The sequence below is a fragment of the Primulina huaijiensis genome, chromosome 2 (genome assembly GCF_012295235.1).
Source record: "Primulina huaijiensis isolate GDHJ02 chromosome 2, ASM1229523v2, whole genome shotgun sequence".
Classification (NCBI taxonomy): Eukaryota; Viridiplantae; Streptophyta; class Magnoliopsida; order Lamiales; family Gesneriaceae; genus Primulina; species Primulina huaijiensis.
In genome coordinates, this window is record NC_133307.1 from 9,712,799 (window position 1) to 9,736,213 (window position 23,415).

General features: G+C 39.1%; 1 long non-coding RNA gene across 1 annotated transcript in view; it reads right to left on the minus strand.

Annotated features, from left to right (window-relative positions):
• The window catches only part of LOC140966804 (uncharacterized), a 117,273-nt gene that overhangs the window by 68,341 nt on the left and 25,517 nt on the right, over positions 1-23,415 (minus strand). The window contains exon 2 of the long non-coding RNA XR_012173440.1: positions 15,786-15,823. This is a non-coding gene — a long non-coding RNA (uncharacterized lncRNA). The remainder of the gene's footprint in view (positions 1-15,785; positions 15,824-23,415) is intronic.

Below are 23,415 nucleotides of genomic sequence, written 5' to 3' on the forward strand. Positions count from 1 at the left end.
ACCTTCACCAAAACATGATCGCCCACAGCAAACTCTAACTCTCTCCTTCTCTGATCTGCATAGCTCTTCTGTCGACTCTGAGCAGTCCTCATTCTATCACGGATCCGGGCTACTACATCAACAGTCTGCTGTATAATCTCTGGACCCAACTCTGCTCTCTCTCCTACTTCATCCCAATGAACAGGAGATCTGCACTTGCGACCATATAGTGCTTCATACGGAGCCATTCCTATAGACGACTGAAAGCTGTTGTTATAGGTGAACTCTACCAATGGCAAGTTCGACTCCCAACTCCCTGAGAAGTCAATGACGCAAGCACGGAGAAGATCCTCCAAGATCTGAATAACTCGCTCTGACTGCCCATCTGTCTGCGGATGGAAAGCTGTGCTAAACAGCAACTTCGTACCCATGGTCGAATGCAAACTCTTCCAAAACGAGGAAGTAAATCGGGGATCTCTGTCAGACACGATAGAAACTGGAATGCCGTGAAGTCGGACTATCTCTCGGATATACAACTCCGCATACTGAACCATAGTGAAAGTCGTCTTAATAGGCAAGAAGTGCGCTGATTTGGTAAGACGATCTACAATCACCCAGATAGCATTCGATCCTCTGGCTGACTTCGGCAATCCTGTCACAAAATCCATGGTAACGTTCTCCCACTTCCACTCGGGAATAGGAAGAGGCTTGAGCAAACCTGCTGGTCTCTGATGCTCGGCCTTCACTAACTGGCAAGTCAGACACTCGGATACAAATCGTCTGATGTCTTTCTTCATCCCAGGCCACCAATACAATAGCTGTAGATCTTTGTACATCTTCGTACTCCCTGGATGAATAGAGTACGGCGACATATGGGCCTCTGATAAGATGTCTGCTCGGATAGAATCACTGCTAGGAACCCATATCCTGTCTCGGTATCTCAGTATGCCGTCGCTGACTGAATACAAAACACTGCCCTTGGCCTCATCTCTCTGCTTCCACTTGGCCAACTGCTCATCTGCTGCCTGACCACTGCGAATACGGTCAAGAAGGGAAGACTGAATGGTCAAGGTAGATAGACGGGGAACTCTACCTCGAGGATAAGTCTCAAGATCAAACCTCTGCATCTCAAACTGAAGAGGTCTCGAAACTGCCAAATGAGCCATCACTGCAACTTTTCTGCTCAGTGCATCTGCAACTACATTAGCCTTACCCGGGTGGTAGCTAATGTCACAATCGTAGTCTTTCACAAGCTCCAACCAACGCCTCTGACGCATGTTCAGCTCCTTCTGCGTAAAGAAATACTTGAGGCTCTTGTGGTCGGTAAAGATCTGGCACTTCTCTCCATACAGATAGTGCCTCCAAATCTTCAAGGCAAAAACTACGGCGGCCAACTCTAAATCATGGGTAGGGTAGTTCTTCTCATGAGTTTTCAGCTGTCTAGAAGCATAAGCTATCACCTTCCCATGCTGCATCAATACGGCGCCAAGACCGAGCTTCGAAGCATCGGTATACAGAACAAACTCACCGGGCCCTGACGGCATGGCCAAAACTGGTGCTGAGATAAGAGCTTGCTTCAAAGTGTCGAAGCTCTTCTGACACTCCTCGCTCCAAACAAATTTCACATTCTTCTTTGTCAGTGCTGTGAGTGGAACTGCAATCGAGGAGAATCCCTTGATGAACTTCCGGTAATATCCTGCTAGGCCAAGAAAACTGCGGATCTCGGATGCATTCTGAGGCACTACCCAATCTCTGACTGCTGCAACTTTCGCTGGGTCCACCTCAATGCCACTGCTAGAAACAATGTGGCCTAAGAACGCCACCTTCTCCAACCAGAATTCGCATTTACTGAACTTTGCGAATAGTTTGTGCTTCTGCAATGTCTGCAACACTGTAGTCAGATGCCTGCTGTGATCCTCCCGATTCTTGGAGTAGACGAGGATGTCGTCTATGAATACTATCACGAACTGATCGAGGTACGGCTGAAATACGCGATTCATGAGATCCATGAAGATCGCTGGCGCATTCGTCAAACCGAACGGCATCACAAGGAACTCGTAGTGGCCATAACGAGTCCTGAAAGCTGTCTTCGAAACATCAGCATCTCTCACTCTCAACTGGTGATAACCGGAACGCAGATCTATCTTAGAGAAAATCGAAGCTCCCTGCAACTGGTCAAACAGATCCTCAATCCTCGGAAGTGGGTATTTATTCTTCACTGTAACCCTGTTCAACTCCCGATAGTCAATACAAAGTCTCATCGAGCCATCCTTCTTCTTAACAAACAAGACTGGCGCGCCCCAAGGTGAGAAACTAGGGCGAATGAACTCCTTGTCAAGAAGTTCCTGAATCTGCTTCTTAAGCTCTGCCATCTCTGTCGGGGCTAGTCGATACGGCGCTTTTGAGATCGGAGCCGTACCTGGCATAAGCTCGATGGAAAACTCCACCTCTCTCTCAGGTGGAACACCAGAGACGTCCTCAGGGAAAACGTCTACGAAGTCTCTAACAATCGGAACATCTGAGGCTGACTGACTGGGTGCCTCGGGGACAGATATAAAAGTTGCTAAAAATGCCCGACACCCTCTATGCATGAGCTTTCTAGCCTGAACATATGGAATAATGCGCGGTAAAGGAAAGTACCTGTCCGGCTCAAATAAGAACTGAGTCATCCCAGGCGGTCGGACTAGAATGGATCTCCGCTGAAAGTCGATCAAAACTCTGTTCCGCGATAGCCAGTCCATCCCCAGAATGATGTCAAACTCTGGCATCGGCAATAAGATGAGATCCGCATAAACAAGATTTCCATGCAGCTCAAGGTCTATGTCTCGGATCACGCTGGTGGCGGTTATCTCCTCTCCCGAAGGCAATGACACCGAATAGGCTACATCTAGCCCGATGGTCTTAACTTTGAGAAAGTTTGCAAAGACCTCTGAAATAAATGAGTGGGTAGCCCCTGAATCTATCAGGGCTTTGGTAGCTGAGCCAGCTATGAAAATTCTCCCTGAAAGTTCGGAACACTAAGCTGAACCCAAATAATCACAAGAGCTAAGCTTATAGACATGCAAAGGTCACAGTTCTTCTAACTAAATCCCGAAAATAATACTGAGTAGAGCATGCAATCCTATCGCAATTCTAAGTTCAAAATCTTAATCCCGATTCCCAAAACATTGGAATGCAAATGTAACTTAAAGCTGTAAGGTACCTGTCATCAGCATGGTGTCAGGGTTCGTCTCCGCAGCATGGAGAGCAAAAACTCTGCCTTGGGTAGGCAGATTCTTCCGGGGGCACTGCCGTAGCATGTGGTCCGTGCTGCCACACTTAAAACATTTCCCTGAGCCAAACATGCATGCTCCCGGATGACGGCGTGAGCACTTGGGACAGACTGGGTGCTCAAAGGTCCTCGGGACGACACGTCCCTGCTGCTGCTGCTGCTGCTGCTCCTGCTGAGGTCCTCCTCTGTTCCTGGGCGGGCCGTGATACGGCCTCTTATGCTGATGCTGGTGCTGCTGAGGAGGAGGACGGCGGTGTGGTATCTGAACTGGTCGCTTTCCCAAGCGATCCCTCTCTATATCTCGCTGGTCCTGCTCTGCGGCCAGAGCTCTGGAGACGGCGACCTCGTAAGTAGTAGGGTCAGACACCCTAACATCACGGCGCAAGATCGGCCGTAAACCCACCAAGAAATGCATCAACTTGGCTTTAGCATCGTTCGCGATCAAGGGCACAAAGTGACAACCCCTCTCGAACTTACGGATGAACTCCGTAACCGTCAGATCCCCCTGTCTAAGGCTCATAAACTCCGTGGTCAATCGGGTGCGCACCTCATCCGTAAAATACTTGGAGTAGAATACCTCCGTGAAACGTGTCCATGACAGGGTAGCCAAGTTAAGGGCTACTGAAGCTCCTTCCCACCATAAGCGGGCATCTCCTCCGAACAGATAAGAGGCACAACGAACTCGATCTGCATCTCCAAGCTCCATGAACTCGAAAATAACCTCGAGGGACTTGATCCAGCCCTCGGCAACCATGGGGTCCGTCGTCCCAGAAAACTCCTTTGGACGCATCTTCATGAATCTCTCGTATACTGCCTCAGGCTCTGTCGGCCTGGTCGCCACAGCATTGTTCTCCGCAAACTGCGCGAAGAACCGAGTCATCCCAGCTAGCATCTGGGCATTCATGTCCGGTGGTGGTGGAGGTGGTAAGTCTCTCTCCTGCCTCTGCTCCTCCCTGTCCTCCTGGCGAGGCTCCTCATTTATAGTGCGCTCGAGAATGCGTCTAGGGGGCATACTGTTCCATACATAACCCATACGTAACTAACATGCATAATTCCATAATTTATTTAAATTTAAGTACTGAACAATAACATAAATATGGAAGTAAAACATTTCATGTAAACATGCTGTTAAATAATTCATGCTTTAAATAAAATGCGTAACTGTAAAACTTACAGACCGACGACGTGACTTCATGAGCTTCTCGCGGTCAGTAGTAGTGCAACCCTTTACAGAACCATTGCTCTGATACCAGATGTAGAGGCCTAAAAATCCTTACTTGAAAATTTGCGGAAAATTTAAAATTTTTCTTTTAAAATAAATGGAGTGCCTCATTCATACCAAAAACTGATAAAATATTTAACGTTCAAAACAGCAGCGGAAGAAATTATTACTTGCCAAAATAACAAGTTAAAGTATTCAATAACTAATAAAATATTTGAGCATCAAAATGGCAAGTGCTGAAACTGAGGTCCTCGGGTGCCACTACTGCCGACTCGAGCTAGCTCACTGGTCCCCGCCCTCGATCCCGACATCATCAGTACCTACAACAATCAAGTCTAGTGAGTCTAAAGACTCAACATGCATATATCGTAAATAACGAGTAAATATAGTAAAATTGCATGGGAGTAAAATTTCATGTCATGAGGCATATCGTAAAATGTCGTGTCATGATTAATTATAATACGTGCATAGCTGAACTGAAAATCATAGTGAAACTGTTTGCTCCTTGGAGCCCTGTACTGAAATAGCATATAATAATTTTCTGTGAGATTATGGTCTACGCAAGTGGTCCCTGAACTGAACTGAACTGAGCTGACCGATACTGGTGACCGGACCGATACTGGGGATCGGATTTACGTCTGATCAGACTACTGCCACAGTACTGGGTGAAACAACTGAACTGACCGGTAACTGGTGACCGGGCCGATACTGGGGACCGGACTTAAGCATGATAGTAAAGTGACCACAAGCAATATCGCATAAATCTCAAAATTTGTATTTTTGCACGTAATATAATTAAATAACTGAATTAAATATCCTGTACCCATTTTACTGCTTGGATTGGATCGCTCCCAGGCTCGCTGCAACCTAAATATGCCATGAAAAATATGCAATAGATTTATGGGACCAAACTATACAATAACCTTCAAAAATGTGACAATTACGCCTACCGACTTCGTATTAAATCATGACTCCGAGCCAACCCGAACCAACACTGAACCATCATGTAGTCATGATTAAAATACGTCTAAAATGATCAAATAATGCTCCTAAAATGGTGAGGGCCGAAATCTAGGTGAATGGAGGCCAAAACATGAAACGCTCTTTCGAGAGTCAATTTGGCACATCGCACCGTAAATTCTCGTACGACCTCAAAAATGATCCGAATCACAAACGGTCAAAAACATGACCTTCCTAACTCGATGAGGCACTGTCCAGTCCAAGGCCATGGGCTAAAAGCCAACCGAGAACTCGAACGAGCCACTGAACCGTCACAGCAAGTTGCTGTCCAAAAATACAGCAGCTGTGCTTTGGTTTCTTGCGTCGATTGCGAGGCTTATGGCCATTGGGGCTTGAACCACCGACCAGAGACTCTTACCAACATCCCAAGGAATGATTTGAACCATGGCTAAGGGCCCTAGGCCAGCCACAATTCGCATCACACCAGCAACAACCGAAAAGTTCCAACCGAGAACCAATTCTGCGCGTCGGGGCATTGTTCTTGTTTAGCTGTCACCGATCGTTCGAGTGGCCATGTAATTGACCAAGACACGATCTAGACATCTAGGGGCATGGTATGAACCGTGGCTAAGGGCCATAGGCCAACCAAGATCCACACCATTCCACAAAAGTCGAAACACACATGCTGTCAAAAATGATCAGCCGAAGGGTGCAGGGGCTGTTCTTGAGTATTTTGTAAAAACCGATTAACCAGGGACCAAGCCACCAAAAGGGCAACTTAGTCACGTCTTAGACATAATAGGGGAGATCTAACCATGGCTATAGGCTTTGTAGCAGCCATGATCAGATTTATATCCATAATGACAGCAAACAGAATTTTCGAAACACAAATGGGCAGAAATGGGGAGTTGCCGTCATTCCTTGCTTTCGGCTAGCATGGGACTCAAAACAATGGACAAATGTGATCCTAAAATGTCCTAGTACATGCCTAGGAGCAGCCTTGGGAGCCTGGAATCGATTCAATACCTGAAACCAACAAAGCAAGGCAACCCGTGAAAAGCCTCATGAAAACCGAAAATCTGCATGCTTATTTTCTGAAAATTCTTTGATTTATTTCGGTTTTTGCTTATCAAAACATGATCATGCAATATTAAATAATGATAATATGACTTGATTGAAGAGTGAAGGAAGAATATATGCATGCCTGGTTTCGTTTGAAAGAAAAACGAAAAGAAGGAGACGATCCGGCGCGGAGGAGGTGGAGCACTTTCTTTTCTTGCTTCTTCACTCGATTTCTTTTTTTTCTCCTTACTCTCACTGAATTCTCACGATTTTTGGGACTGAAAATGGCTCTGGTTTTCGGTGATGGAGAGGAGAAATAGTGGTTAGGGGAGTGAGGGAAATGGTTGCAAATATAATGGGGAATGCAAGACTAGGTCTCCACTTTTTTTTGAATTTTGAATTGTGTTTACTAACAAATGATTATTGGATGAATCTAGAATGAGGTGACCGAATTTCCTTCCTAATCTAGACTAGGATATTGCTTATTAATTAATTAATTAAGGTTGATTAATAATTGAAAAAATTAGCATGCTAAAACAACAAGGAATGGGTCAAAGGGTGAGTTGGCATATCAATGTTGCTTAATCATCTAAGGGCCGAAAATTCACTAATATATGGAGGGGAAATGTTGATTATTTACTAAATTTATAACCCTTAAAAGCCTTACCTATCCTTTAAATAATTTAGTGAACTAACCCCTTAATTAAGAACTTAAATGAATTTATTTTCTACTCACCTCAAGTAACTTAAATAATTCCTTAAACTCCCTTTTTAACTTAAATAAACTTACTTGCTAGCTAAAATAAATTCTGGAAAGGTTTCTTGAATCTTAAATTTTATCTCTAAACTCCAACTTCAGTCCGGCCTCACTGAAATAACTGAAATGATAAAAATCAAACTGCTGCATGAAATAATTAACTTAAGGAAAAATCATTTAAATACTCATGAAATAAAATCATTTAAAATACTAGAATTATGCATGGCTTATACGTAGTCTAAGTTATGGGTTCTACAATGATGGTTGAGCATCTTTTGAAGAAGGAGTAGTTGTTGACTAAGTTGGTTCAGAAACTGCTTCTTTGGATGGTTCTTGATGTTGGGCTGATTGTTCAGCATACTCTTCAGATGAAGGACTTTGGGTATCTTTTGGAATAATCAACTCTGGATTCATTTCCCAATTTTTAATCTTCATCTGCAATGATCGGAGATCCGTGTCTAGCTGGTTGTGAACTGATGTGTCATTGAAAGCAGTTGGACTGGTTGGATCATAATTTTTGCGTAGCTCAGCAAGCAACTGTGCCAATTTCTTGACACGTAATAGATCAAAGAAATACTCCCTCCTTTCTGTGCTTGAACAATCGAGGCAGCTTTGACTACCTTGAAGACCACAGCTTCCAAAGCAATGAATTTCGTCAAAACTGCTTTCTTCTGTAGTTGCTTTGCAAAAACTTCGGTCCTGAATCTGACCCATTCATTGTAAGTCTTGAACTTTGATTCAGAGAACTCATTTACCTCTTTCCATATCAGGTCGATATGAGTCTGAATTAGATTGGTTGGTCGGGGCTCTTCTATCAATTTGTCCTTCTCTTTTGGATCAGTTAGGTCATGAGTAATACTCATTCCTGATACACTTGCATCTACTTTCCCCCTTATCACTATGCCTTTTGGTCTGGAAAATGGTAGAGTAGTTGGAGTAGTGATGGAGATTAATGGAGCTTTGACTCATGCTTGTTTTTGCTTATCACCAAATTCGGTGATAATCTTTTTGGATGGAGCAGTTGGAGGTGGTAACTGACCTTCAGTTGAAGTCTCAACTGAAACTGCCCTCAAAAGTTTAGCCTTGATAGGCTGCTCAGCTCCAGTCAGTTTCAGTCTTTCAGCTGCAATGGTTTCAACAACAGCTGCTGGTTTGGTTTTCAGAGTCCTGGGCTTCTTCGTGATCTTTGGAGATGGACTTCTCTCAGAATCAGTCTCATTGACAATCAGTTTTCTTTTGATTGTCTTTTTCTGAGCTATCTTTTTTATTTTCTTGACTGATTTGAGAGCCTCCTGCATCCCAATCTCTTTCTTTATCTTGATGAACTGCTCAGGAGATATGTCCAGCTTGAGCTTTGGTAGCTGAACATTCTTTGCACTGAAGATTTTGATCTTGAATGACTTCTCAGAAGAATCACCCACCAAACCTTTGGTTTTCAGCAAATAGCTGAGAGGCATTGCAAATCTCTTGGACTGTTTGGAGGACTGAAGCATGTTCTTGAGTATGTTGAAGATAAAAGCTGACCACTTCAGTTTTTTACCAGCCATGATAGCAGTTATCACTTGAAACTTTTTCAAGGTAAGAGCAGCAAATGAGCCTGCTTTGGCGAGTAGCCCCTTGGCCACGATGTCAGCTAGTAACTGAATTTCTGGCTTCAGTTCTTTCTTGGGATTGGAAATCTTGATTTTTCGTCCATCAGCAGATATGAGCGTTTGCATCTCCTCTACATCAGAAGTCTTCATATCAGAAATATTGGCCAAGCCATCAGAAGACAATTGGAAGAGATTACTGAAAGAGTCTTCTTCAATGATCAGTAGTTGACTATTGACGGTGGTAGTGATCTTGCCGTCAGCAGAGGTAAAGCTATTAGCATAGAAATCCTGAATCTCTTTAGGATAAATTTCTTGGGATGAAAATCCCAGAAATGTCTTCATTTCAGCTGCTTCAAGCTTCAGAAATACATCTTTGACAGCTTCGTTCATAACAGATAGGACTGATTCAAAGTCAATAGCCATTGCGTTGAGAATGAATGCGGAGACTTTGTTTGCCATTGATGATAGCTTGAAAATCTGTGAGAAAATTTTTTGTGTATTTTATTTGCTTTGAGAATTGTAATGCGCGTAAAATAAGAACTGAAATGAAGCGGGTTGAAGTACATATGTTTGTCACTATTCAAATTTTGGGGACACGTGTCAGTCCAAGATAAATAGAATGAAATCGTGTGTACGTGTGGTGAAAACGTGTGTAGAAGTTAAATGGACTACAAGGGACCACATTTCAAATTACTATTCAGTGAAAGACATCAATTAATACGTAATTTTAACAGTTTACATCACTTAATATAGAATGTGTATCAAATCACTAGTTAACTTATTGGATAAGATCAGTTAGGTCAGTAACTGAGTGATCAGTTGAAAACTGAGTCAGTTCAGTTGACGACCAACTGACTATTGTCTTATCAGTTAACCATTTAAATTCGACATTCCCCCTTAATAAATGCGTATAAATAAAAGAGTAAATGAAACTCAATCTGAATAAGTCAAGTGTAATTGGTTGACTGAAGTCTCTTGTCTTCTTTTATTTCTTCTTCTTGACTATGTCTATAAATAATATCAGAGTAATTAGATATTAACAACAACAATTAAGCTCAAATGGATAGACCAAGCAGTTCCAACAACCCTCATCCTTCAGCAGAAGCTCGTAGCTTAGAGAGTTGGAAAGAAGGCATTGAAGATTTCGTCTTTAAAAGAGTCATGTCCACCTAGACTAAGATTCATGATCTTCAGACCATTCAACGAGGTGGATCACTTGACACTGATAAACAGAAGGCAGCTGAAATCAAATATAAAAGGCGGCTCGATGTTATTCACACTTCAGATCTGGCCACTAATGAAGGTCTTTACGAGTTGATGCTTATGAAGGAGCAGATGGTGCTAGAAAATATTTCTATATCAGAAAGCTTCCAAAGAATTGCCTGTAATGAATTGTCTAATTGAGTGTCCCTTTGGTTAGAAGTTGTTCCCAGGGAAATGACTCGTGTATTATGTGAAAGATTGTTGGGTTCAATAATTGTCTTTGCTGGGTAGAGTGATCGAACCGTGGTGCTTGTGCTGATGTGCGGTTTAAAAGATTTGAGTTGCACCATTACCACCAGCTATAGCTTTTGGTAAAGCGGTAAGCACTCGGTCCTACAATTCGTATCAGAGCCAAGGTCACGGGTTTGATTCCCATTGATTGCAAGGAGTGCAATTACTGGAAGGGAGATTGTTGGGTGCAATAATTGTCTTTGCTTGGTAGAGCAATCGAACCGTGGTGCTTGAGCTGCTGTGCGGTTTAAAAGATTTTAGTGCACCATTACCACCAGCTATAGCTTTTGGTAAAGCGGTAAGCACTCGGTCCTACAAAGATATTATCAATAAAATTTCTATTTCAATTCATTGCTGTTTTATTTCTTCATACTAACTGATATCAATTAACTAATTAGCAGATGTCTAACTGACAGTTAACTAACTGAATAATAATTGACAATAAATGACAAAACAATATTCAAACATATAACTAAGATAGATCAATCAAACCAAGAATATTGTAAAAGTGAGAAAACTTAGTCTCGGGTAATGGTTTTGTGAAGATGTCAGCTGCCTGTTGTTCAGTTGGTATGTATTACAACCTGATTGCCTTCTTTAGAGCATGATCTCTGATGAAGTGATGTCTTACATCTATATGCTTGGTCCTAGAGTGAAGAACTGGATTATACGTAATCGCGATTATGCTTGTATTATCACAAAGAATTGGTTATTCTTTTGCAATGACTCCATAGTCTTTCAGTTGTTATTGAATCCAGAGCAGTTGGGCACAGCAGCTTCCACCAGCTAGATATTCTGCTTCAGTTGTGGAAGTTTCTGTGGACGTTTGCTTCTTGCTGAACCATGAGATCAGTATGTGTAAGGTCCAAAAATTAAGAAGACGTAATCCAACTGCATGCGAAACTAGGAAACATGAAAAATGGCTAATTAACTGATTTTAATTGCTAATTGATTATGTGACATACATGTTTATATGTAAAATATGATTTTATTACTATCATGCATAAAATTATATTTTTAAGGAATATTCAAGTGGCGATCGAGGAACGGAGACCGAAGGCTGAAAAACGTAAAAAAATTTTATTAAATAATTTTTTTTATTTAAATTAAGTGGGATGATTTTCTTATTTTTGAAAATAAGGGGTTTTGAGGTGATTTTATACGCTGGGACGTAATTTTTATCGGTTTTAGTTTTTCAACTAAAATACGAGCTATTGGCAACCCGGCTAATAAATTCACAATTTTAATTAATCAAAAACCTTGTAGATACGTTATTAAATTCTAATTAAAACTAATGGGCTTAATTTAGAAGCTTAATAGACCTAAAAGCCTTGATGTTAATTAATTAGTAATTAAAGTGTTAAATAAACAAAACTCTTCACTTTGCACAAAAGATCTCACGGCCACACACTTCTAATATTCTGAAAAAAAAAACTATCTCCCAACTCACAACACACACGGCACTACACTTTTAGCTTTTGGAAGAGAAATTCGAAGGGTTCATAGGAAAACAAGCTTAAGGTTCCGATCCGTTCTTCGTCGTCAACGTTATTTCGTGCGTATAAAACGCAAAGGCACGCATTAATTCTTTCTTTTCTCATCTTTCACACCATACTAAATAATTGAAATCGGTTTGCATGATTAAACAAAGAACACATGCTATTTTCTCGTTTTCATGCATGAGTGATGATAAAAGATGACTTTGATTCAAATAACTTGTTATATGCATGTTAAGGGACTGCCATGATGTCAAAGCATGTTTAAGCAAAACGTTTTTATGAATTAGAACCTTAACCTGTCACCAAACTCACGGCAGGAACAAAGAAATAGGTGAGAACCGAAAGTTGCTGTCAAAGGGTTTGGGGTGATCGGGTTCTGTGTAGTGAGAGCAGAGGAGCCACGGCTTCGAGCCAGGGCTCGGTCAGGGGTTGGTTCTGTTGAGGGGAGGGTCCTAGACAGGCTAGGACCCGAGTTAGGGGCTGGGGTAAGAGTCCTAGCCATGCTAGGACTCTACCCGAGAAACGCGCACCACCTGCGCGAACAAGTGCAGGCTTCCAATGGGTAGAGAGCTCGGTCCAAGGCTCAGGGGCTGGGCTAGGGCGAGTCCTTAGGGTCCTAGGTATGTGTTCTAGAGGATTGTTCAGGGTCTGGAGTGCCGGCTAGGTTCACAAGTCCACAAATTTGAGTCTTAGCAAAGCTAAACTCTCGGCCAGCTTATGGGTGAGGAGTGGGGTCTTCGGTTTTTTGTTTGGAAAGGTTTCTTAGTGATCTAAGGGTCCAGTAGGGTAATTTAGGATGATGGTCAAGTTTTGGACCAACATGGTTTGGGGGTAACTCGTGAAAATCGAAATTTGGCTCGGGGTCGAAGTTTAGGTGTCAATTTAGGGTTTTAACTAATGAAAAATTGAAAAACGGCTCACGGGGGTCGAGTCGTGGTTCATAAGGGCTAAAATAATATAAAAAGACTAAATTTTGAATTTAGGAGTTTTATATTAAGGTTTGGGATTTTTCGGGATTAAAACACCGTCAAAACAATTAAATAATGATAAATGAAAAAGTCTAATAATTAAGCAAAATAAAATTATGAAAAAAATTCATGTAAGCTTAAATAATTATTTGGGACATGTTAGATTCAAGAAATCAAGAAAAAATTCAAAATCGAAAAATGTCAAGTTCAGGGGTAAAACGGTCTTTTTACACAAAAAATTAGTAAAGGTCATGGCAGTGCCCTTAATGCTGTTTTTATGACATCATTGAGGATACGAGGATATGAGGTTTGAGGTAAGAATGAGAATATCGTGAGGGGAGAAGACCCCAGAGGGAGCCCATTGATGAGAGAAGGCCCTAGAGGGAGCCCCGACGATCGTATTTTTATTCGATGAGGATAGGCCAAGGTCCAGTTGACCGGTGAGAGTGTCGCTAGTGTCCCCGCCACCCACTACTGTGGTTACATGTATATGGATCCATCGACATTTGAGGTTTGAGGAAAGTCACAATTAACATCTGAATTCAACAAAGGAAAAGGAAAAGGAAAAATGTTTATGATCATGAAAAATGTTTTATATGTCACGTTGAGGAAAAAGGGAAAGTTAAAGTCTATGTTTGCATGTCATGAAATGTTATTTTTACATAAAAGTATTTTCACTGTTGCATGTGGTTTTATACGTATTATTTGTTATAAAGATTATGGTGTGTTGAGTCTTTAGACTCACTAGGTGTGATGGATGCAGGTGAGGTTGAGGGAGGTCTTGATGGGTGATTGGACTGGACTGAAGGCGCACACAACCCGAGGACCAGCGCTTCTACTTTTTCCGCATTTATGATTCATAATTTACGTTAAAGATTTTAATACAATTTGTTTGTGCATTTGAGAGATTTTTGAGAGGTTTAGTATGGACTATATTTTTCAAATTTATTGCTTTTTTAGGTTGGTTAACTTTTGACATTTCATTTTTATTACTATTTCATTTTATTTTTAAAATGCTAGTTGATTGATGTTTTATTTTAAAAGGGTAAAATATTTTCATGTGGTATATGTAAAGAGCCAAAAATCGAGTGTTTTTTAAAAAAATTTCTAGTACTTTTTAAGAAAAAGAAAGGCAGACGCTTCAGTATGTCTTTTAGAAACTGACATGATTCACTGGTGCTTTTAGGATCAAGCTTACATCCTGCATAATCTCCATCTGAATATCCAACTAAATTGAAAGATGAGTCCTTAGCATACCATAATCCAACATTTTGTGTGCCTTTAATATATTTCAATATTCGTTTGGCAGTTGAAAAATGAGATTGCTTAGGATTTTCTTGAAATCTAGCACACATACAGACAACAAATACAATATCAGGACGACTAACAATTAGGTATAGTAAGGAACCTATTAAACCTCTGTAAAGTGTCGTCTCAACTGATATTCTCCCTTGATCATTATCTAATTTCATCGATGAGCTCATGGGAGTATTTGCAGCTGAACATGTTTTAAAGCCAAATTTCTTGAGCAGTTTCTCGTGTATTTGGTCTGATTGATAAAAGTTGAAACGTCTACCGTTTTAAAAGCGCGGAAATAATTTTTTTTTAATAAAGCTCACATTTTCGAAATAACATTTAAACATTTCTCATGCATGAGCTGTACAGAAAAATATAACATTTAAAAATGATCTTAAATATTTGACAGCAAAAATAGTGCAGTTTAAAATAACCAAACTCATCCCAAAATAATACGTAAACATGAACCCACTCAAAATCTTAAAAATCGTTAACGTAGGAAAATATTCATCTCCACTCAATCTCATAAATTATAATGCGGAAAATATGCGGTACTCAGGTCATGTCACCGCACCAGATCTGCCTACTCAGAGTTCGGCAACTCCAGTCTCCTCATCATTAAGCTCACCTGCATCACACACGCCTAGTGAGTCTAAAGACTCAACACACATGCACCAGGAATAACAAGTACACATACATAGCACACAGCAGTGGAAAGTATCGTACTCAACATATCTTTCATTAACTTAAAAGCATTAACATAAACATATCGTATAAAATCATAACGTGTCAAAGCATGTCATCTCATGTCATCATATACGTATACATTTTCTTTTTAATTGAATCCAGTCCATTAGTTGTGACTTTCATATCATCTCTATCGTATCAGCTCTATCGATGGATCCATCTACGTATAACCACGGTACCGGTCGGCGGGAACATCAGCGACAACATTACCTATCCATCGAGCCTTGGCCTCAGCTCATCATATCTCATGTCATCGTATACATATACATCGTCAGTCACAACCAACTCTCATCCTTCAAAAACATCATCATATTCACCACTTGATAAAAACGTGCATATACGTAATTTTTCCTTTAAACCAAACATTCAACGTATTTATCGTAATTACATAAAAATCATAAAGGTGATGCATAAACATTTAAATCATGATAAAATTTGCTCAGGGTGCTGCCAGGACCAAAATTTCACCCCGGATGCAAAATGATCATTTTGCCCTTGGAAACCCAAAATTACCGTTTTGCCCTTAGACGTAAAATTTCACGTTTTCGACATTTTCTTAATTACATTGACTCTAACATGTCCCAAATAATTATTTAAGCCTACATGAATGTTCTCATATTTTTATTTGACTTAAATCGATGACTTTTAAATTAATATTTAAATATAACATATTAATGCGTTTTAATCTCGAATTAAACCAAACCTTAGCATAAAATTCCCAAATTAAAAACTTAAACTTCTAATAATTATTTGAGCTTAAATATAATTTTCCATAATTTTATTAAGCTTAAATCTAGGCGTTCCAATTAATTCTTTAATTAACGTTTCGTGCGGCGATTAAATCCCTGATAAATCCAAAACTCATTATTTTGATCCGAAACTTACCAAACTCTTAAAAATGTCCCAAAACATATTTAAAAATATTCCTAGACGTAAACTCAAGCCCAATATAGAACTTAACCAATTCTTTTTAAAACTTGGACCGAGGTCCCGGTTTTAATTTTAATCAACTCGAAACTTAATCAAAATTTTCCCAACTTGAACCATAATTTAAACAACTCCTTCTAAACCAATTACTACTTACATTAAGTCCTTTAAATCCATGAAACTTCGGCCAGCACATAATTTTCCTAAAGCTTTCTCGGCCGACCCCCTTTATACAATCATAACACAACATATGGTCCCAACCATTTAACCATTTGGTCCTTCCTTCTACCACCACCTGTCCAGCCTTTAAGGCTCACCATTAGGACCCTAATGACCTTTCTAAACTAAGCCAAGTTGACACTAAACATTGTTGCACCATCCACGTGCAGAAACGAACCGAAAGCTAGAACCTCCATCTCGATTCAAGCTATACTTCCACGGATCGAGCCTCCCCCTCGACCTTACGCTCATGGCTCATTCCTAACATCTTACTAGACTCTACAAGGTCTGAAACATAGCTTGGTTCGAGCCCATGCATCGCAGCACACCAAAAACTCACGATCTAGCCTTCAAATACCCTCCCCTACGCTAGGCCGAGCGTTTTTCCTTCGAGCTTGGCAACCTCGCCTCTCCAGCACCTAGGTAACCTTATACACCGCCTGTACAGCCCTCTAGAATCATAAAACTAACAGCCCCTTGCACAAAAATATGAAGAACGCGAGTAGGAAACATGACATGAAAGATTCAAAACAACCGCAAGAAATAATGCAATAACAAACAAAAACCGATCAACCAACGATCAAAACAAGCATATCAGCATAATTTTATGGCGTGAATGATGAGCAAGGAAGGTACATAGCGTGCCTTTGATGTTTGATGATAAAAAACAAGACGAGGGAGACTTTCTTTGCAAGAACAAGTGACCACCGAAGCTCTAGTTGTTGCTGGTGAAGAAGCCGAGAGAATATGCAAGTGGGGTGTTGAAAATAGAGAGGATGAATTGGTTGGAGAGGGTGTCGGTTGGTTTAATGTTTAGGGTAGCTTTAGGTTTAGTTTAGGGTTTATTAAAATAGTTGATTAATAGATAATGGGTCCTAAATTGTCATTAAAGAGTTTAAAAAGATATTTAAGCCCACTAAGGTTAAAATTAGGCCCATTAAATTCAAACACACTCCTGAAAAATATTTCGTGTCGGAAAGTTTTTGAAAATATTAGTCGAGACCTCAAAAAGTCTCCCGATTCGATAAAATTTGCGTACCGATAAAAATTATGATGTGATGGATAAAAATACCCAACAAAGCCCAATTCTTGAGAAATACCTTTAAAACATCTTATAATAATTAATAAAAATTAATCATGTTTTAAAATAATTTTCCTGAAAATTCTCCGGTTCTCGTTCTTCGTTTGAGCGCAAAATGAAATTTAAAAATCTTTAATGCATAAACCTTTAAAATTTCGTGAAATAAATTCTATCATGCATGAATTATACATAAAATGCATAAAAATAATTAAACACATAATTTATGAAATAAGCATGCATTTAATGCTCTAAAACAAAGTAATAAAATACCAAAGAAATTTAATAACTTGCATTCATGTGGTTCACGTGCAACTTCAAATTTTTCGAGACGTTACAAAAGTACAAGTTTCCATTTGTTTCACTTGCAGACCGAGAAAGAATGTCAGTTCACCCATCATACTCATCTCAAATTTTTCGTGCATTAACTTAGCAAATTTCTCACATAATTTGGGGTTAGTTGACCCAAAATAATATCATCAACATCTATTTGCACAAGTAAAATATGATCATTCTTTGAAAATTTGAACAGAGTCTTATCAACTGATCCAACAGTAAAATCATGATCAGTTAGGAATTTTGAAAGTGCTTCATACCAAGCTCTTGGAGCTTGTTTAAGACCATATAGAGCTTTGTTCAAATGATAAACATGATCAGGAATAGATTGATTAACAAAACCTGGTGGTTGTTCAACATATACTTCTTCCCGCAACTGACCATTTAGAAATGCATTCTTCACAACCATTTGGTAGACTTTAAAGTTTCTGAATGAGACATAAGAAAGGAATATTCTGATTGCTTCCAGTCGTGCAACTGGTGCATATTTCTCGTTGTAATCTATTCTCTCTTCTTTCCTTTATCCTTGTGCTACAAGCCTCGCTTTGTTGCGCACAACTGAACCATCTTCGTTCAGTTTGTTTCTGTAAACCCACTTTTTACCTATAATAGTTTTAGAAACTGGTCTTGGAACTAAGTTCTAGACATTGTTATGGATAAACTGATTTAGCTCTTCTCGCATAGTATTTATCGAGTTAGGATCAGTAAGAGCTTCATCAGTTTTCTTTGTTTTCAGTTGAGAAACAAAATCTGAATGAATAAATAAATAAAATATTTGATTCCGAGTTCTTACGGGATCAGATGGATTATCTATTACCAATTCTGGTAGATGTGATATCTTCCATCTGTATTCAGCATTTGTTGAATCCATCTTAGCAACTGGTTATGTTGGCAACTGAATGTTCTCTTCAGTTTCAGTTGCTGCTGCTTCAGTTGGTACTTGAATATTATCATTTTGCTCTACCAACTGATTATCAGGGACAATTTCTTGTACCACTGATTGATCCAGCACTTCTGGTTCTGGTGTTTGAGGATATTTCGATTGATATGATTATCTTCTTCATTATCATCCTCCAAACTTATATCTGTAAAGCGATCAACTAGCTCAACTGGATCAGTTGGCTTATCAGTTAGTACAGATTCATAAAATACAACATGAATAGATTCTTCAACATTCAAAGTGCATTTGTTAAATACTCTATAAGCTTTACTAACTGATGAATAACCAAGAAATATTCCCTCTGTAGATTTAGCATCAAAAGCTTTTAAATGATTTTTGCCATTATTGAGAATAAAACATCTGCAGCAGAATATTTTGAAAAAAGATACCATGCTTTTACGTCCATGCCAGATCTCATATGGCGTTTTCAAATGATTTTTATTAATCATTGATCTGTTTTGAGTGTAACATGCAGTGTTTAATGCCTCAGCTCAAAACTTCTGAGAAATACCAGAATCAGCAAGCATTTTTCTAGCAACCTTTTTAAGGGTTCGATTTCTTCTCTCAGCTACACCATTTTGCAGAGGCGTTATGGCTGCTGAGAGCTCATGCTTGATCCCAGTATATTCTAAAAATTGTGAAAGATTTTGATTGATGAATTCAGTCCCTCGATCGGACCTTATTTTGTAAATACCAAATGATTTTTCATTAATAATCTTTTGGAAAACTTAATCAGTTGTGCAACAGTTTGGTCTTTCGATTTAAGAAAGATAACCCAAGTAAATCTTGAAAAATCATCAACGATCACCAAAGTGTATTTCAATTCCCCTACACTTATGACTGTTATAAGACCAAAAAGATCCATATGTAGCAGTTCTAAGAATCTGGATGATGATTTACTACCCTTGTTTTTAAATGAAGGTCTTACTTATTTATCAAACTGATATGCTGAGCAAATTTTATCTTTTGAAAAATCTATTTTGGGCAAACCAGTTACAAGATCATGGTTACTCGGAAAAGCAATAGACTTAAAATTTAGGTGGTTCAACCTTTTATCCCACAACCAGTTTTTAGAAGATTTTGAAGCTATAAAACAAATTGGTGCAGAAGGTTGATCAGTCCAACTGACTTTGTAAGTATTTTCACAACGATTGCCAGTTAAGATGATCTCATCAGTTGAGTTTCTAAATGAGCAAGTGTGTATGTTGAACTGAATTGAGAAATTATTGTCGCATAACTGACTGATTCTTATCAAGTTATACTTCAAATTCTCAACTAGAAACACATCTTTGATAGTAATGTTACCATGGATAAGCTTACCCTTACCCATAGTTCTACTTTTAGAGTTGTCTCCAAAACTGATGATTGGACCAGTATATTTGATCAGTTTGAATAACAATTTTGTATCATTTATCATATGTCGCGAGCGTCCACTGTCCAGATACCAGATTGATTCTTTGTTTGTACCTGTCACCTGCAATCACACACAATGAATAATTTTGGTACCCATATCTATTTGGGTCCTGAATTGATAAGTCCTTTAGGAACCCAGACTTGGATTGGTCTAACTGACGTTCCAGTTACTGTGTTCCAAATGGTTTTTCCCGGCATGTGTGTGCTTGGTGTGTTGTGTGCAGATATAGCAATATGTGCTTTAGCCTTGTTCAATTGGTTGTTCAGCCGATATCTTTTCTGAACTGGCTTGCAATTAAGATAATTGGAATAGCCATTTGGAGAGTTATTGCTGAACCTTTTGGGTGACCAGCTCTGTGAAACATTTGAAATTTTAGTGCCATAACCAATTCCATACCTTTTAGCCTTGTTCTTATTTTCAATAGGCTGTTCAACTAGTCTACTCGACTCAGGTTGTTCTTGTACCATCACTGAGTTGACAAAGTGAATGTATTTCTCTTTGACTATGTTCAGTTTTGGTTGAGTATCACTGGTAGAAGTTTCATCTTGGTTGCTAAAGCCTAAACCAGTTTTATTAGTAACTGATTTTTGCATATCTTGCATTTCAGTTAGTGTAACTGATGATTTATTCCATGCTTTAATCAGCTTAGTTTGCTTTGAATTCTAAAGCATTAACTGCTGAATCGTAGATTGATTCTTGCTTCTTTCAGCATTCAGCTCAGCAGTCTCTCGTTTAAGACTCAACAGTTCAACTGATTCATCAGTTTCAGTCTTATTGTCATTGGGATCAGTTTGCTTTGCTTTGGCTTTCTCAAAAGAGATAGTAAGCTTGTGATACTCGTTGGCCATGTTATGTAATGTACAAATAAGTTCATCACTTGTAAATTCAGTTGAACTAAAATCAAATACATGTTCACTGGTTGATTCTAGCTCGGTGTCATCAGTCATCAGAAACTTGACTTCCTCTTCATCGCTGGAGCTACTCAAGCTCTAAGATTCTGATTCATCACTGTCAGTTTCTACCTATTTGGACTTACTTTCCTCAGCTAGAAGCACTTCATGTTTCTTTCTGAATGATTTCTTATCATCCTTGATCTTCTCTTGTACTCAAATGATTTCTTTCCCTTTTCAGCTGAGCCTCGACTGTCCTTTTTTGGCGTAGGACTGTCAGCAATAAAGTGTCCAGTTTCGTCACAGTTGTAGCAAGCATTTGGTTCTTCCTTGGTGTTATTTCTATGATAATGTCTTTGAAAGGAGCCTTGATTTCTTCTCATGAATCTTCAAAACTTTTTGACTAATAATGACATTGCGTCATTGTTTAACTGATCAGCAGTTTTTTCAACTGAACCAGTTGATTCCTGTTTGACAGCACTAAGAGCTGTCGTAGCTGCTAGTGTACAAGGTTCTCCTTCTCTTGTTTGCAACTCAAACTCATTAACCTTTAGATCAGAAAATAGATCATGTAATTTGAACTTATTGAGATCCTTTGTGTAGAACCCGATAAATCAGACTACGTATAAGCCATGCATAATTGCTATTATTTAAATTAAAAATAGTTTTTTTAATATTTATGGAGTGTTTAATTCATTTTAAAATTTGTTAAGTCATGATCATTTATTTTAAATCGCAGAAGTTTAGATTTATCTTTTCGGTTAAATACGCGAGGCAGGACTGGAGTTTGAGTATTGGAATAAAATTTAATAATAAGAAAATATTCCAAAATTTAATTTAAGCCAAAGAATAATTTATTTTAATGGTAGGGAACGTTTTAAGATTTTATTTAATTAATTAGACTTAAGATATTAATTAATTCTCTCATGTCCAATAATTAATTAAAAGCCTAAATTAAAATATGTAATCAATTGGAATAAATTAATCTAGGCCTAAAATATTCAAGAAATTATAACATACCATTTTGTTGATTAACTTTTAGACTAAGCCATGCCATGCAAGAAATTGATACCCTAATTTAATTTATTAAGTCACTAAAATATATAATGGGAGATTAAAACTTTAAGAATTTAAAATTCATGAATTAAGCAATATTTCACCTTGCATCTAGACTTAAAATTTCGGTCATCACACTCCCCAATTCCGCCACTCATTTCGTTCAAGACTAGAAGGAAAATGAAACATTTCCTTTACCATTCCACCCCCTCTTATGCAACTTCCTTCTTAATGCATTCTTGACCCACTTAGCTTGAAACTTTCCCCTTCACTTCCTTAGCATTCTCCCCACCCATTCCTTCGAAAATATCAGTAGAAAACAGCTGCTGAAATCGTGAATCAGTAGCAAGAAAACAAGAAAGAAACACAACTCCGTCTCCGCCGCGCCGTGTTCGTCGTATTGATTTGTTTTTTTCAAAAAGAAATTTCCAGGCATGTTTATATTGTTCTTTGCTCTTCAATCAAGTCCTATAGGTATTTTAAAACATCACATGTTCATGATTTTAATAGCAAAAACCAAAACATGACAGCAACTTTGATAAGTGTTTTTAAACAAGGCTTGGTGCACGAATGCATCAAGATTTTTAAACAACAAGATAAGTGTCCCACAATTCCATCTTTCTGATTTTTGTGTGAGTTGGTTTCGACTTTGAGGGCGTTGGGTTGATCTTGGTTGGATCTAGCCCTTAGCCATGGTTCACACAATACCTCTTGATGTCTAGATAAAGTCATGGTCGATCACATGGCCATTGGAATGACCAAGACAGCAAGTAAAGCAATACACCCCACGCGCATAGCATGGTTCTCGGGTGGGAGCCTTGCGTTGTCTTAGGTGGTCGCTTGGATTGTGGTTGGCCTAGTGCCCTTAGCCATGGTTCAAGCCACACCTTAGGATGCTGGTAAGAGAATTTGGTTGGTGGTTCAAGCCCCAATGGCCATTGGTTTCACAAACCACGCAAGGAAGCGCAGCTGCTGCCACTGTGTTATGACAGCAACTTTGGCTTCGGTTCAGAGGTCATGTTCGAGTTCTTGGTTGGCTTTTAGCCTATGGCCTTGGACTGGACAGTACCTCAATGAGTCAGGAAGGTCTTGTTTTTGGCCGTTCATAATTTGGTTAAGTTTAGAGGTCGTACGAGAATTTACGGTGCAATGTGCCAAAGAGACTCTCGAAAGAGCGTTTCACGATTTTGGCCTCCATTCACATTTTTCGTGTATTACAGTCCTAGGGTTATGTTTTCCAGTATTTTAGGTGTATTTTAATCATGGCTAAACGATGGTTCAATGTTGGTTCGGGTTGGTACAAAGCCATGGTTGAATACTAAGTTTGTTGGGCGTAGTTGTCTCGTTTTTGGTTCGTTTATGAATTTTTTGTCAAGTCAAGATTATTTGCATGTTTCTCATGTTAGAATTAGGTCGCGGCAAGCCTGGGAACGATCAAACTCATCCGGTATACTGTGGTGATGATCTCTATCGCCCAGTATACTGTGGTTTAGTAATATTATCTCCACCAGAAAATCTCAGCATGATATTTTATGACAGGGCTCTATCGAGCAAATCTTTTACGTATGATTTTTAGATACGCACGTAATTATATTTACCCATGACACGATTTTCACGTAACGCTTTACGATACGATATTTTTAAGTGGCACGCGATCTTATGATATTTTTACTTGTTATTCACGATATATGCATGCTGAGTCTTTAGA